The following is a 12,728-nucleotide window of genomic DNA, read 5'->3' as shown; positions in this document are numbered from 1 at the left end:
TAAGGACCGGGGACGGGTGGTGGCCCGCCAGTACCGGATCGGGGAGCGAAGAGAAGCCAGCACCATTCGGCAGGGCCTACGGACCCCGACCAGGCTTGGAGTCACAGTAAAACCGGTCAAATCCGTTAGCGAAGGGAACCTCCGGGGTTTCTCAGCAGTCAAGACCCGATTGAAGGCAACCGCTCAAACCGTGAAGGGAAATACAGTCACCGCCAAGGCTACAGTTACCAGGGCCAGAGCCTGCGGGCAAAAGGGGCTCCCTCAGCCTCCATCCAAGCTGGGTAGCGGGAAGCCACCAGAACCGAGAACATAACACAGGTGCAGGGAAAGGCAGTCACCGCCAACCTACCGGGAGAAGAACCACCGCAGCCGTCTGTGGGACCCGTCCATCCAGCCGTTTGTTTTACTGGAGACTTTGCATTCATCATTGGCTGAGTGAGTACCACCGTGCCGTGCGGCACCGCGCTGCCCCCGCGACCCTGCACCTCACCAGGCCCCGTAACCCGCCTGCCATTCCTCCCTCACCAGGCCCCGGGACAACCAACCCCCCTACCCACGGAGGGGAGAAACAACATCCAAGCTGCTCCCTGTCACTGCTCCCGGGATCCCTGTCCAGAGCAGCGGTGGTGTCACAACCTCACCACAGCCGTGGGTGGCATCACGGACAATAAATCCCCAAAAACCATTCCCCTTTTCACTCACGGGCGAGGAACGCCGCTCGAGTCCCCGGATCCGGGCCACCGCTCGAGCCACCGAGCAGCAAGCGAAGCAACAGCAGTGCCGGACCCGAGCGTGGTGAGCGCAGCGTCCCCTCCCCGCCCGCGACAACTATGATCTGCCCTCAGCAGGTCAGAGAGAAGTGCTCCTGCGCAAGACCACAATGCAGGCCTTTGTGGAAAGAAGGAGGGCGGCGATCACAAGCAGAGAGGAGGCGCCAGACCGGAGCGCGGCGACACCCTTCGGAACCGGAGCGCGGCGACACCCTTCGGAACCGGAGCGCGGCGACACCCTTCGGAACCGGAGCGCGGCGACACCCTTCGGAACCGGAGCGCGGCGACACCCTTCGGAACCGGAGCGCGGCGACACCCTTCGGAACCGGAGCGCCCCCTAGTTGAGTATTATAAAAGGTGTGTTTTATGTTCTACATGGCAGCCTGGGCTCTTATATACAGGCTTCCAGAATCCTGTATATAAGGACTCACTGGTGGTGGCCACAGCTTATAGGGGACAAAATTGGTGACAGCTTCCCTTTAAGTTAAAAGAGCAGGGTCCATTATTCAGAACTTTCCTCTATTACCCCGAGGGACAGTAGCTTCGTATATTTGAGAGATAGGGAGGTTTATGCATTTTATAGGCACAGCCCCACAATCTATCAAAGACAGGGGGCAGGGTGAAGCAGAGTTCACAGGGCCAGTAATCATCCCTTAGAATGGATCCAGCAGCAATCTGCTGGCAAAAAAAAGTTGCAGACACAAGTTTTGTCTGTTTTGAAAAAAAAATGGACTTTTGCAGGATCCGTTTTTACAACACTGGTGTCCCTGAAAAACAGATCCATTAATGGATTGCCATTTATCATCCATTTGAAACTGATCAAAACAGTGAAAACAGATCCTTTACAAATGCAAGAAAAATGGAATGGATCAGTTTTCCATACACTCCCATGTTCCAAAAAAAAAAAAAAATAGATCCTGCAAAAATCAATTTTTTCAAAACATGCAAAAAAAAAAATTGTGTCTGCAAACTTTCTGGCCTACAGATTGCCACTGGATCTGTTCTAATGGATGATTACTGGACATGTGATCTTGGGACTTCGGGAGCTCACAGCAGGTGCCGAGGTTGGTCCGCACATGCCCATCAGTGTTTGGTGCCATGGAGGAGAGCAGTGTATGGAGGATGCAGGGGACGGACCGTTACAACCCCAATCAAGAAGGACCTAATGTACTAGCATCAGTTTAATAAACCCGATGAAGTTCCCTTTCACAAAAGGATAGCTTTTACTCAGTTGGTGCCTCCCGAAAACACATCTGCTTTCACAATGATAAGGCAGAACAAAGCGCTCTGCTCGATCACTGACTGTTCACTGCTGCACAGTCCTCTCTGTTCTGGTCCATGTGCATAGTGTACAGGACCCAACATTGGAGTAATACCAACTCTTCCAGCCTAAATCACCATGAAATACGGATGGTACAATGCTAAGGAGTAACGAGTCCTGATAGCGCGGAGAAGAAACACATTCCTAGACCACCCCGGAATCAAGTAAGAACCCAGCTTCTCCCCTAGACCACCAAGAACTCAACTTTTCTAGTACTCTAGATCAATATAAGGGACAACACCTGGACCTTGATTCATAAATTACGGGCAATTTGTATACCAGTCTTCATGATTAAGAGTGTGATGGAAGAAGATGCAATGAATACATTAAGATGCCGACACCTCCTTAATAAATTTGACATGTATTTAATTGCCGTGATCCACCGCCATTGGCCGGTGCACATTTCTGTCATACTTTACGTCACAAATTCTAATTTTTCAGGTATACTTTACCACTTTCCATCACACATGAGAGCGGCCAACTTTTCTAGCAGTTGTCAAAGCTGCCAAGACTGGTGGAAAAACGCCAAAAGTCACCAAATTTTTGCACAACTTGGAATTTTGCAAACATTTTGCGACATTTCAAGCAGTTATACAACAGAATTATGACAAATCTGCCTAATACATCAGCCGTTAGAGCATGTTCCCACATATATGATGCGGATTTTGCTCAGATTTCACCACTGGTTTTCGGACCCTCGCACCCACAATGCTGCTCCTGGAAGAGGCGGTGGAAGCGCTGTAATTTTTTACAAGTTTGAAAACTTGGACCATAAAATTTACAGTATAAATGCCACAAGGGAGCAATCCCTACACCCTCAACTGCCACAGACCACCCTCAGAGCAACTCACATAATGCCTACGACAAACGCACAGCCAAATTGTACAATTATAAACTATTTCCGCACGGTTACTGTTGCGGATTTTGCTGCAGCACTCACACTGCTGAATAACTGTGTGGTGCCCCTGCGGCTCCAGTCGCCACAGGGTACTGCACCTCATTTAAGGTGAGGTATTCGCCTTGGGTAAGGAGGGGTTAATCACTGGTGTTCCATAGTCACACTTTACATACAGCTTAGGAGCCTTCTCACCGGGGAGCTGGACTAGGGTAGGGAGGGGGTGGCCATCACGAAGCATGGGAATTTCCCGGCCACTAGGACAACCACTTGGGGTACAAGTAGGAGCAACCTCACACAATCGTCAGTCAGTCTAGCCGGGACATCAGTTCTGGAGACACAATACCACCATCTTCCTTTTTCTTCTTTCACGGGGCCTGAGGCTTGGAGCGGAACGCTCAGCCAGGGGTTCCTCACTACTGGAGGGGCAACTCTTAAAGGACACTTTCCAAATACCTGTGGCTCCTTCCAACTTATCCGAGGTCGACAGGGCCCATCACAGCGGGTGACCAGTACTTCCCGGGCAAGCGGCATTTAAGTGAGTAAAAACACCTGGAACCGCAGCAGCCGACTCTGACTCATTGCCGGTGCTGTTGTCCCGCGCTTCGGTGCCAACGGCAGCCGCCTCTTCTACCCCCATCATCATCCTCCCTGGGGCCCGCTCCACCTGTGGGGAGCGTTATCATCTAGGCTTCTATTACCACCTGCCCCGGAGGACAGCGACAGCAGCAGTGGCTAATCCCTGGCCGCGTACCACAGGTGGCGTCACGACAAACATCCACCTCCTATCCCCCCCCCCTTTTATTGTGGACACCTCGGGGCATGAAGCCGAGCAGGGCCACCCGTGACATCCCCGGAACCGACATCACCGACCCGGCGACGAGCAAGACTAAACCTCTGCCCCCTGGGTGCCACATCTGCAGCTGAATTCCCTGTGTGTACATGAGCTCAAGGTTTTTTTTTTTTTCTTTTTTTCTTTTTTTATGCCTCACATCATACTCCAACAAGTCAACTCTAATCCAGGGGTCGAATTTTTTTCCAGCCCGATGGGCTAAAACTCACCATGTATGGTATGATTAGCCTATTTCGGTGGCTTGTTTGCCACCTCTGAGCAGGTCTGCTTCCTTGGTTTACACTTGTTTTGACTCAAAAGTTGATCCGATGTATGACGGTGTCAATTTGACTCATCTGATCACCAAGGGGGTGCTCATCTTAAAGGGAACATGTCAGCATAGAATGAGCAACCCAAGCGCAGGCGCTCAGTGCATCATGGCGCAGACAATCCTTTACATCCACCTTCCCATCTGCTTGTTTTCCCTCAACCCCCACCCTCTTTGATAGTTTTGGCTTCATAGATCCAGAGATGGGCAGAAATAGATGGAATATAATAAGATGGATTTAAATTATTGTCAACTCCATGATGATGTACCCAGGGCGCGTGTGCTTGGTTTGCGGCTCCATAATGTACCCAGGGTGCCAGTGCTTGGTTTGCAGCTCCACGGTGTACCCAGGGCGCCAGTGCTTGGTTTGCAGCTCCATGGTGTACCCAGGGCGCCTGTGCTTGGTTTGCAGCTCCATGGTGTACCCAGGGCGCCTGTGCTTGGTTTGCAGCGCTATGGTGTACCCAGGGCGCCTGTGCTTGGTTTGCAGCGCCATGGTGTACCCAGGGCGCCTGTGCTTGGTTTGCAGCACCATGATGTACCCAGGGCGCCAGTGCTTGGTTTGCGGCACCATGATGTAACCAGGGCGCGTGTGCTTGGTTTGCAGCACCATGATGTACCCAGGGCGCCTGTGCTTGGTTTGCAGCGCCATGGTGTACCCAGGGCGCCTGTGCTTGGTTTGCAGCACCATGATGTACCCAGGGCGCCAGTGCTTGGTTTGCGGCACCATGATGTAACCAGGGCGCGTGTGCTTGGTTTGCAGCACCATGATGTACCCAGGGCGCCAGTGCTTGGTTTGCAGCACCATGATGTACCCAGGGCGCCTGTGCTTGGTTTGCGGCACCATGATGTACCCAGGGCGCCTGTGCTTGGTTTGCAGCTCCATGGTGTACCCAGGGCGCCTGTGCTTGGTTTGCAGCTCCATGGTGTACCCAGGGCGCCTGTGCTTGGTTTGCAGCACCATGATGTACCCAGGGCACCTGTGCTTGGTTTGCAGCACCATGATGTACCCAGGGCGCCTGTGCTTGGTTTGCGGCACCATGATGTACCCAGGGCGCCTGTGCTTGGTTTGCGGCACCATGATGTACCCAGGGTGCATGTGCTTGGTTTGCAGCACCATGATGTACCCAGGGCGCCTGTGCTTGTTTTGCAGCACCATGATGTACCCAAGGTGCATGTGCTTGGTTTGTACAGTCTTCCTGTGCTGACAGAGTCCCTTTAAGGTTGGCGTCAGATAAGTGTATAAACTATGTTCAGCTTTTCATCCAGAAAACTTGGACAATTTTCATCCATATTCTATCCGTCTCCACATTCCATGAACTTATTTATGCATTAACATTAATCATTTACAAGACGAAATATACAGTTTCCTAAGTCAATACAGGCAATGTATCCGTAACAATCATATGCTATAAGGGGATCTGTATGCGATTCGATATTTTTTTTTTGCACACTCATAGACTTAATTGCTAATCCAAAATACAGGAGACAATAGAAATCGCAGCCTGCGCTTACCCACGGTCGCTCGAACTGTGAAAAAAATGTCATCTGATGAGCCCCAGTGATTCCACTGGTCCATAGTGCTGTGTAATATTACTTGGACCGCATGTGTCCATAGTATACGCTCCTCTGAAAAGTTAAAGGGGTGGTCCCCTACTCAGCATTAGCGGCCACATATCAATGTAAAGCTCATAAAGAAGGCTTTTGTCAGATACCTTGTGTAGCACATTCTGCCTCTAAGTGGCGCTATTGCGATCTGCTCATCCCCATCACGCGACACCCCCCCCCCCCCCGGGCTCCGTGACCTCTAAGATACGGTGCTGTCATGTCAACTTCCAGTTGACCTGACATCACCTTGTCTCTGTAAGTGACTGGGCTGTGGGCGGAGTTTCACTGCTCGTCACAGCGCAGCATCTCGCGCTCTCGCTCCTTCACTGCCGAGCGCCACAAGCAGGAGCGACGCTGGGCAACTTCAGCCACAGCCCAGTGACTCAGGAAGACTGCGGCCTACCCTGGCGATGTCGGGTCAACTGGACGTTGACGTGACATCACTGGATCTCAGAGGTCAAGAATCCCGAGGGAAGTCACACAATGGGGATGAGCGGAACGCAATAGAGGCTGAATTGTCTACACTTAAGGTATTTGAGAAAAGCCTTCTTTATGAGCTTTACATCAATGTGTGACCCCTATGTTGTGTAGTGGATCACCCCTTTAAGGCATAGTATTATAAACATGAGGGGGGGGGGGGTCCCTAAAAAATTTTTTGCATGAAACGGGCCCTTTCATTGGGATTACAGACATGCAGTGAAAACTAGCAGTGTCATACTTGAATCAATACCGTAGACCCCTCATTCTCAGGACTATGGGGGTCCCAGAAGACAGACCCACCCGATCATAAATTATGGCCATTCTACCCCATTTTATCTAGTTCCTTTAGGTAAATACAGGATGTGAACAAAGGAAGTTATCCATCATCCATAGGATAAAGGATACCTTACTGATCAGTGGGGGTCCGATTACTGGGACCACCACTGATGCCGAGTATCGGCTCCAAAGAAGCCCGCCAAAAAAAGACCAAAGTTAAAGCATGTGCACCCCAGCTCTATTCATTTCCAATGGCAGCGATTAGAGATCCAGCTCTTGGATATCTCAGGGGGCTCTAATGGGCTTCTTTTTTGTGTGTGCGGATAATGGGTTGCATTTAAAGGGAACCCGTCAGCAAATGCATGCTGCTCGAATCACAGGAAGCCTGAATGAGACCTCTGTGCAATGGCAGCCATGTGCAATGCTGCAGTGTTCAGACAAAACACGCTGGTGGGGACTCTGCCGCCGATGACTCCTCTGAGGAAGGTCCCTGGAGGCTTCTCCCCGCCCCGTTCCCCAAAATTGATAGGTCCCTAAAGGCTTCTATTGGGAGCCTCAAAAAAAAAAAAAAAAAAAGTGAACTCTCTCAATTGCAGTTTAAGATATAAGGAGAAAAGAAAGGGGTTTTGCGCCGCGCTAAAAACAGATCCAGTAGATTAAAAAGACTTCCTTTTTATTTTTACAAGTCTACGCGTTTCAGAGACATATCCGTCTCCTTCATCAGGACAGAAGAAATCATGCAAGATTGCTTTCGTCCTGATGAAGGAGACGGATATGTCTCTGAAACGCGTAGACTTGTAAAAATAAAAAGGAAGTCTTTTTAATCTACTGGATCTGTGGTTTTTAGAGCGGCGCAAAACCCCTTTTTTTTCCTCATTATATTTTATAACGTTTTCTCGGGGCTGCTGCTGACCACTAGACACTCGCAAGCTTGTGAAAGGGGTTGTGACTGGCACAACCTCACCAGGTGAGGAGATTATATATGAGTGTGACTCATATAACAATCATATGCTATAAGGGGATCTGTATGCGATTCGATATTTTTTTTTTGCACACTCATAGACTTAATTGCTAATCCAAAATACAGGAGACAATAGAAATCGCAGCCTGCGCTTACCCACGGTCGCTCGAACTGTGAAAAAAATGTCATCTGATGAGCCCCAGTGATTCCACTGGTCCATAGTGCTGTGTAATATTACTTGGACCGCATGTGTCCATAGTATACGCTCCTCTGAAAAGTTAAAGGGGTGGTCCCCTACTCAGCATTAGCGGCCACATATCAATGTAAAGCTCATAAAGAAGGCTTTTGTCAGATACCTTGTGTAGCACATTCTGCCTCTAAGTGGCGCTATTGCGATCTGCTCATCCCCATCACGCGACACCCCCCCCCCCCCCCGGGCTCCGTGACCTCTAAGATACGGTGCTGTCATGTCAACTTCCAGTTGACCTGACATCACCTTGTCTCTGTAAGTGACTGGGCTGTGGGCGGAGTTTCACTGCTCGTCACAGCGCAGCATCTCGCGCTCTCGCTCCTTCACTGCCGAGCGCCACAAGCAGGAGCGACGCTGGGCAACTTCAGCCACAGCCCAGTGACTCAGGAAGACTGCGGCCTACCCTGGCGATGTCGGGTCAACTGGACGTTGACGTGACATCACTGGATCTCAGAGGTCAAGAATCCCGAGGGAAGTCACACAATGGGGATGAGCGGAACGCAATAGAGGCTGAATTGTCTACACTTAAGGTATTTGAGAAAAGCCTTCTTTATGAGCTTTACATCAATGTGTGACCCCTATGTTGTGTAGTGGATCACCCCTTTAAGGCATAGTATTATAAACATGAGGGGGGGGGGGTCCCTAAAAATTTTTTTGCATGAAACGGGCCCTTTCATTGGGATTACAGACATGCAGTGAAAACTAGCAGTGTCATACTTGAATCAATACCGTAGACCCCTCATTCTCAGGACTATGGGGGTCCCAGAAGACAGACCCACCCGATCATAAATTATGGCCATTCTACCCCATTTTATCTAGTTCCTTTAGGTAAATACAGGATGTGAACAAAGGAAGTTATCCATCATCCATAGGATAAAGGATACCTTACTGATCAGTGGGGGTCCGATTACTGGGACCACCACTGATGCCGAGTATCGGCTCCAAAGAAGCCCGCCAAAAAAAGACCAAAGTTAAAGCATGTGCACCCCAGCTCTATTCATTTCCAATGGCAGCGATTAGAGATCCAGCTCTTGGATATCTCAGGGGGCTCTAATGGGCTTCTTTTTTGTGTGTGCGGATAATGGGTTGCATTTAAAGGGAACCCGTCAGCAAATGCATGCTGCTCGAATCACAGGAAGCCTGAATGAGACCTCTGTGCAATGGCAGCCATGTGCAATGCTGCAGTGTTCAGACAAAACACGCTGGTGGGGACTCTGCCGCCGATGACTCCTCTGAGGAAGGTCCCTGGAGGCTTCTCCCCGCCCCGTTCCCCAAAATTGATAGGTCCCTAAAGGCTTCTATTGGGAGCCTCAAAAAAAAAAAAAAAAAAAGTGAACTCTCTCAATTGCAGTTTAAGATATAAGGAGAAAAGAAAGGGGTTTTGCGCCGCGCTAAAAACAGATCCAGTAGATTAAAAAGACTTCCTTTTTATTTTTACAAGTCTACGCGTTTCAGAGACATATCCGTCTCCTTCATCAGGACAGAAGAAATCATGCAAGAGTGCTTTCGTCCTGATGAAGGAGACGGATATGTCTCTGAAACGCGTAGACTTGTAAAAATAAAAAGGAAGTCTTTTTAATCTACTGGATCTGTGGTTTTTAGAGCGGCGCAAAACCCCTTTTTTTTCCTCATTATATTTTATAACGTTTTCTCGGGGCTGCTGCTGACCACTAGACACTCGCAAGCTTGTGAAAGGGGTTGTGACTGGCACAACCTCACCAGGTGAGGAGATTATATATGAGTGTGACTCATGTTTTCATCCCCATACCGGGTAAGACCCTATTTGCGCTTTTTTCCCCGCCACTATAAAATTGCAGTGTAAGAGCAGAAATGCAGCATTTATGCATTAAAAAAAGCTGCGGAAAATCTGCACAAAAAGAAAAGTGCATTGCAAAAAAATGCAAAAAAAAAAAAAAAAAAAGGAAAAATCAGAGAATATTATTGTGTATTTTGGAGTGTGAACATGGCCCAATTATCCCAGCGCCCATGAGATTGGGGGGGTCAAATCTTGTACCCAGAGTAAGGACCAGCAGGCGGGTGGTAAACATAAGACCCTCCCTATGGAGGGGATCCAAAATTATAACATTTTACATATCAAATGTGTAGTTATTAAAGTATCGAACCCCCTTTAAAAATTTCCTGGGTGTGTTCACAGGAATTTTCGGGGGCCGGGACACATTCTGACATCCGCACACATGGAGCTTAGTCTCAATTACCATCAGTCACTTCAGGTCACACGGTGGAACATGACGGGTCACCGGGCTGATCCTGGCAGCCGGCTCGGCCTTTTGGGCCACACATGAGTCCGCCGCGCCTGGTACAGCGTGTGCCCAACTCAACGCAGCAAAACAATCCCAACATATAACAAAAAAAAAAAAAAAAAAAAAGAAATCAGATCGACATCAAAACACGAACATTGTACCTCCACGTATTGAGCCCCCCGCGCTCCGGCATTAACCCCTCAGCTGCCAGAGAAGAGTTCGGATTGCACTAGAATACGAGTCAAGCTGTTCCTTTGTTGGCTCCGATTCAGAACGGGCGCTAATGAATTAAACTGACCAAGGGAAAGAACAAAAAAAACAAAACCCTTGACGTGGGCATCTTCACCATCGTCTCATAATGGGCGTTCAGCTGCGGCCTTTATATATTACCATTTCCAGATTTAGCACACAGCTGTTCCATTTTCTTACCCCCCACCCCTTAATATATTTCCTTCTTGGATACAAAATATACAGTATAAGTGATATATGAAGGACTGTAACATGATTAATGAGGACGGAGCCGGAACAATACGACATGTTTATATGCAACCTGCACCAAAGAAAGGAAGAAAGAAAGGGATGGGGAGGAGAAGGGGGGGGGGGAACCGGGCCGGGGACATGTTTAATTGGATCCTTTAGCTAGAATTAAGCGTCCTTACCTAACCTCTGCTGTGGTTACCCCATCGTTACCGCAGGCGGGTGGCATCACATAGGGGCAGGATAATGGCCCACCATGGACAATTCACTTGCACTAGGTAATATTTATTTATAGCTGCCACCAGAGGGGGCGCTATGGGGCATCAGCACAACAGCTGCTCAGGCTGGGGCATTTTTTTTTTTTTTTTTGAGAGGCCCCTATAGGGTTTAATGGTATTTTTTTTTTTTTCATTCCTGATGCAAAGGCAAATTAAAAAAAAAAAGGCACATATAAGAGACACAAGATGGGGATCACTCCCATAGAGCAAGATGGGGGCTTAACCCCTTCTTTGCTGCAGACATCCCCCCCCACTAATATCTATGGACGACAAGGCAAGGCAGACAACACGAGCATGCAGTGCATAGGTCAGATCAACACCTAGGCATACAGGAGCAGAGGAAGGGGCAGCAGCAGCAGGAACTTTGGGATCACTTTGCTTTACTTATCTTGTTACTAATCTTGTTACATTGTGTCCTCTTCCCCCAGTCACATCCAAGGCTGCATTGCAAAATTCTGCTGCTCGGGATCTGTGTACACTGTGCAGACAAGGCACACCCCTAGCTCAGATACATAATTGCCTTTCTTTTTTTTTTTTGTGCTCCCACAATGCATTACACCCAGGCGCAGGGTATTGTGGGGGATGTAGTCTGCAGTGCATGATAGAACGCAGAGCAAGGTGACCAAAAAACTACATCTCCCACAGTGCACCAGGGCAGAGCATGCTCTGTGCAGACAATGAGCCAGCAGGGGGCTGCAGTGAGATGTCAGGGCTGAGAGATGAGAGGCGGCAGCAGCAGCTGCAGGTCATCAGTGCAGGGACACATGTGTATAGAGGATAAGCCGCACATCTCCCCCCAAAAGCACCATTGCCAGGAGCTGCTCCTGTTCTGATAGTCACCCAGCTTTTCTGACCCCCTGAAGGGCTAAATGAATACATAGAGAGATACAGCCATTGCTGGGGAAATGGTGCTGAGCTAGGATTTAAAGGGATTGTACTATCCGGGGCGGCACGGTGGCTCAGTGGTTAGCACTGCAGTCTTGTGGTGGCTCAGTGGTTAGCACTGCAGCCTTGTGGCGGCTCAGTGGTTAGCACTGCAGTCTTGTGGCGGCTCAGTGGTTGGCACTGCAGTCTTGTGGTGGCTCAGTGGGTGGCACTGCAGTCTTGTGGTGGCTCAGTGGGTGGCACTGCAGTCTTGTGGTGGCTCAGTGGTTGGCACTGCAGTCTTGTGGTGGCTCAGTGGTTGGCACTGCAGTCTTGTGGTGGCTCAGTGGTTGGCACTGCAGTCTTGTGGTGGCTCAGTGGTTGGCACTGCACTCTTGTGGTGGCTCAGTGGTTGGCACTGCAGTCTTGTGGTGGCTCAGTGGTTAGCACTGCAGTCTTGCAGCACTGGGGTCCTGGGTTCTAGTTCCACTAAGGACAACATCTGCAAGGTGTTTGTATGTTCTCCCCGTGTTTGCGTGGGTTTCCTCCGGATTTTTCCGTTTCCCCCAAAAAGATACTGATAGGGAATTTAGATTGTGAGCCCCAATGGAGACAGTGTTGCCAATGTATGTAAAGCGCTGTGGAATTAATAGCGCTATATAAGTGAATAAATATTATTATTATTATCCATAGGATTGGTGGAGACGGGACCCTCACTAACCAGCTATTGAGTTGAATAGGGGCGGATGTGCAGTTTAGACAGTTTGCAGAGCGGTGCTGTGCCGGCACAGGTTACAGCCAACTGGTGGGGATGCCAGGTGTCGCCCTGCCACCGATCCTATATTGGTGACCTATCCTACAGATAGGCCATCAATGGGAAAGTCCTGGACAACTCCTTAGGTTAGTCTCAACTTCTTAAAGGACCTCTGTCAGCACAGAATGACTGTTCAAACCATGTACAGGTGCTCGGTGCACCATGACGCGGCTAAACAGTTAAAGGGGTTGTCCACTACTAGGACAGCTTCTTCTGATTCCACTTGTTTCCGCCAGTTAGAAAAAAGACCATATACTCATTTCCCATTCTGGCGCCATTCCAGTGCTGCCGGTAACCGTGGTTTGGGGCTTGC

The 12,728-nt window shown here is 49.4% G+C and overlaps 1 protein-coding gene across 7 annotated transcripts in view; it reads right to left on the bottom strand.

Annotated features, from left to right (window-relative positions):
- R3HDM1 (R3H domain containing 1) overlaps window positions 1–11,233 on the bottom strand; it is a 132,134-nt gene extending 120,901 nt beyond the window's left edge. For 5 of the 7 annotated variants that reach the window (XM_075317144.1, XM_075317147.1, XM_075317148.1 and 2 more), the window contains exon 1: window positions 11,122–11,232. The gene's annotated coding sequence lies outside the window, so the exon portion shown is untranslated. Of the gene's footprint in view, window positions 1–11,121 lie in introns of all 7 variants that reach the window. The other 2 variants (XR_012724725.1, XM_075317152.1) reach the window with 1 other exon arrangement.
- Between the last annotated feature and the right edge of the window lie 1,495 nt (window positions 11,234–12,728).

Source organism: Anomaloglossus baeobatrachus, chromosome 7 (assembly GCF_048569485.1).
Source record: "Anomaloglossus baeobatrachus isolate aAnoBae1 chromosome 7, aAnoBae1.hap1, whole genome shotgun sequence".
Classification (NCBI taxonomy): Eukaryota; Metazoa; Chordata; class Amphibia; order Anura; family Aromobatidae; genus Anomaloglossus; species Anomaloglossus baeobatrachus.
Note: the sequence above shows the minus strand (reverse complement) of the source record. Positions and strands in the feature narration are given on the sequence as shown.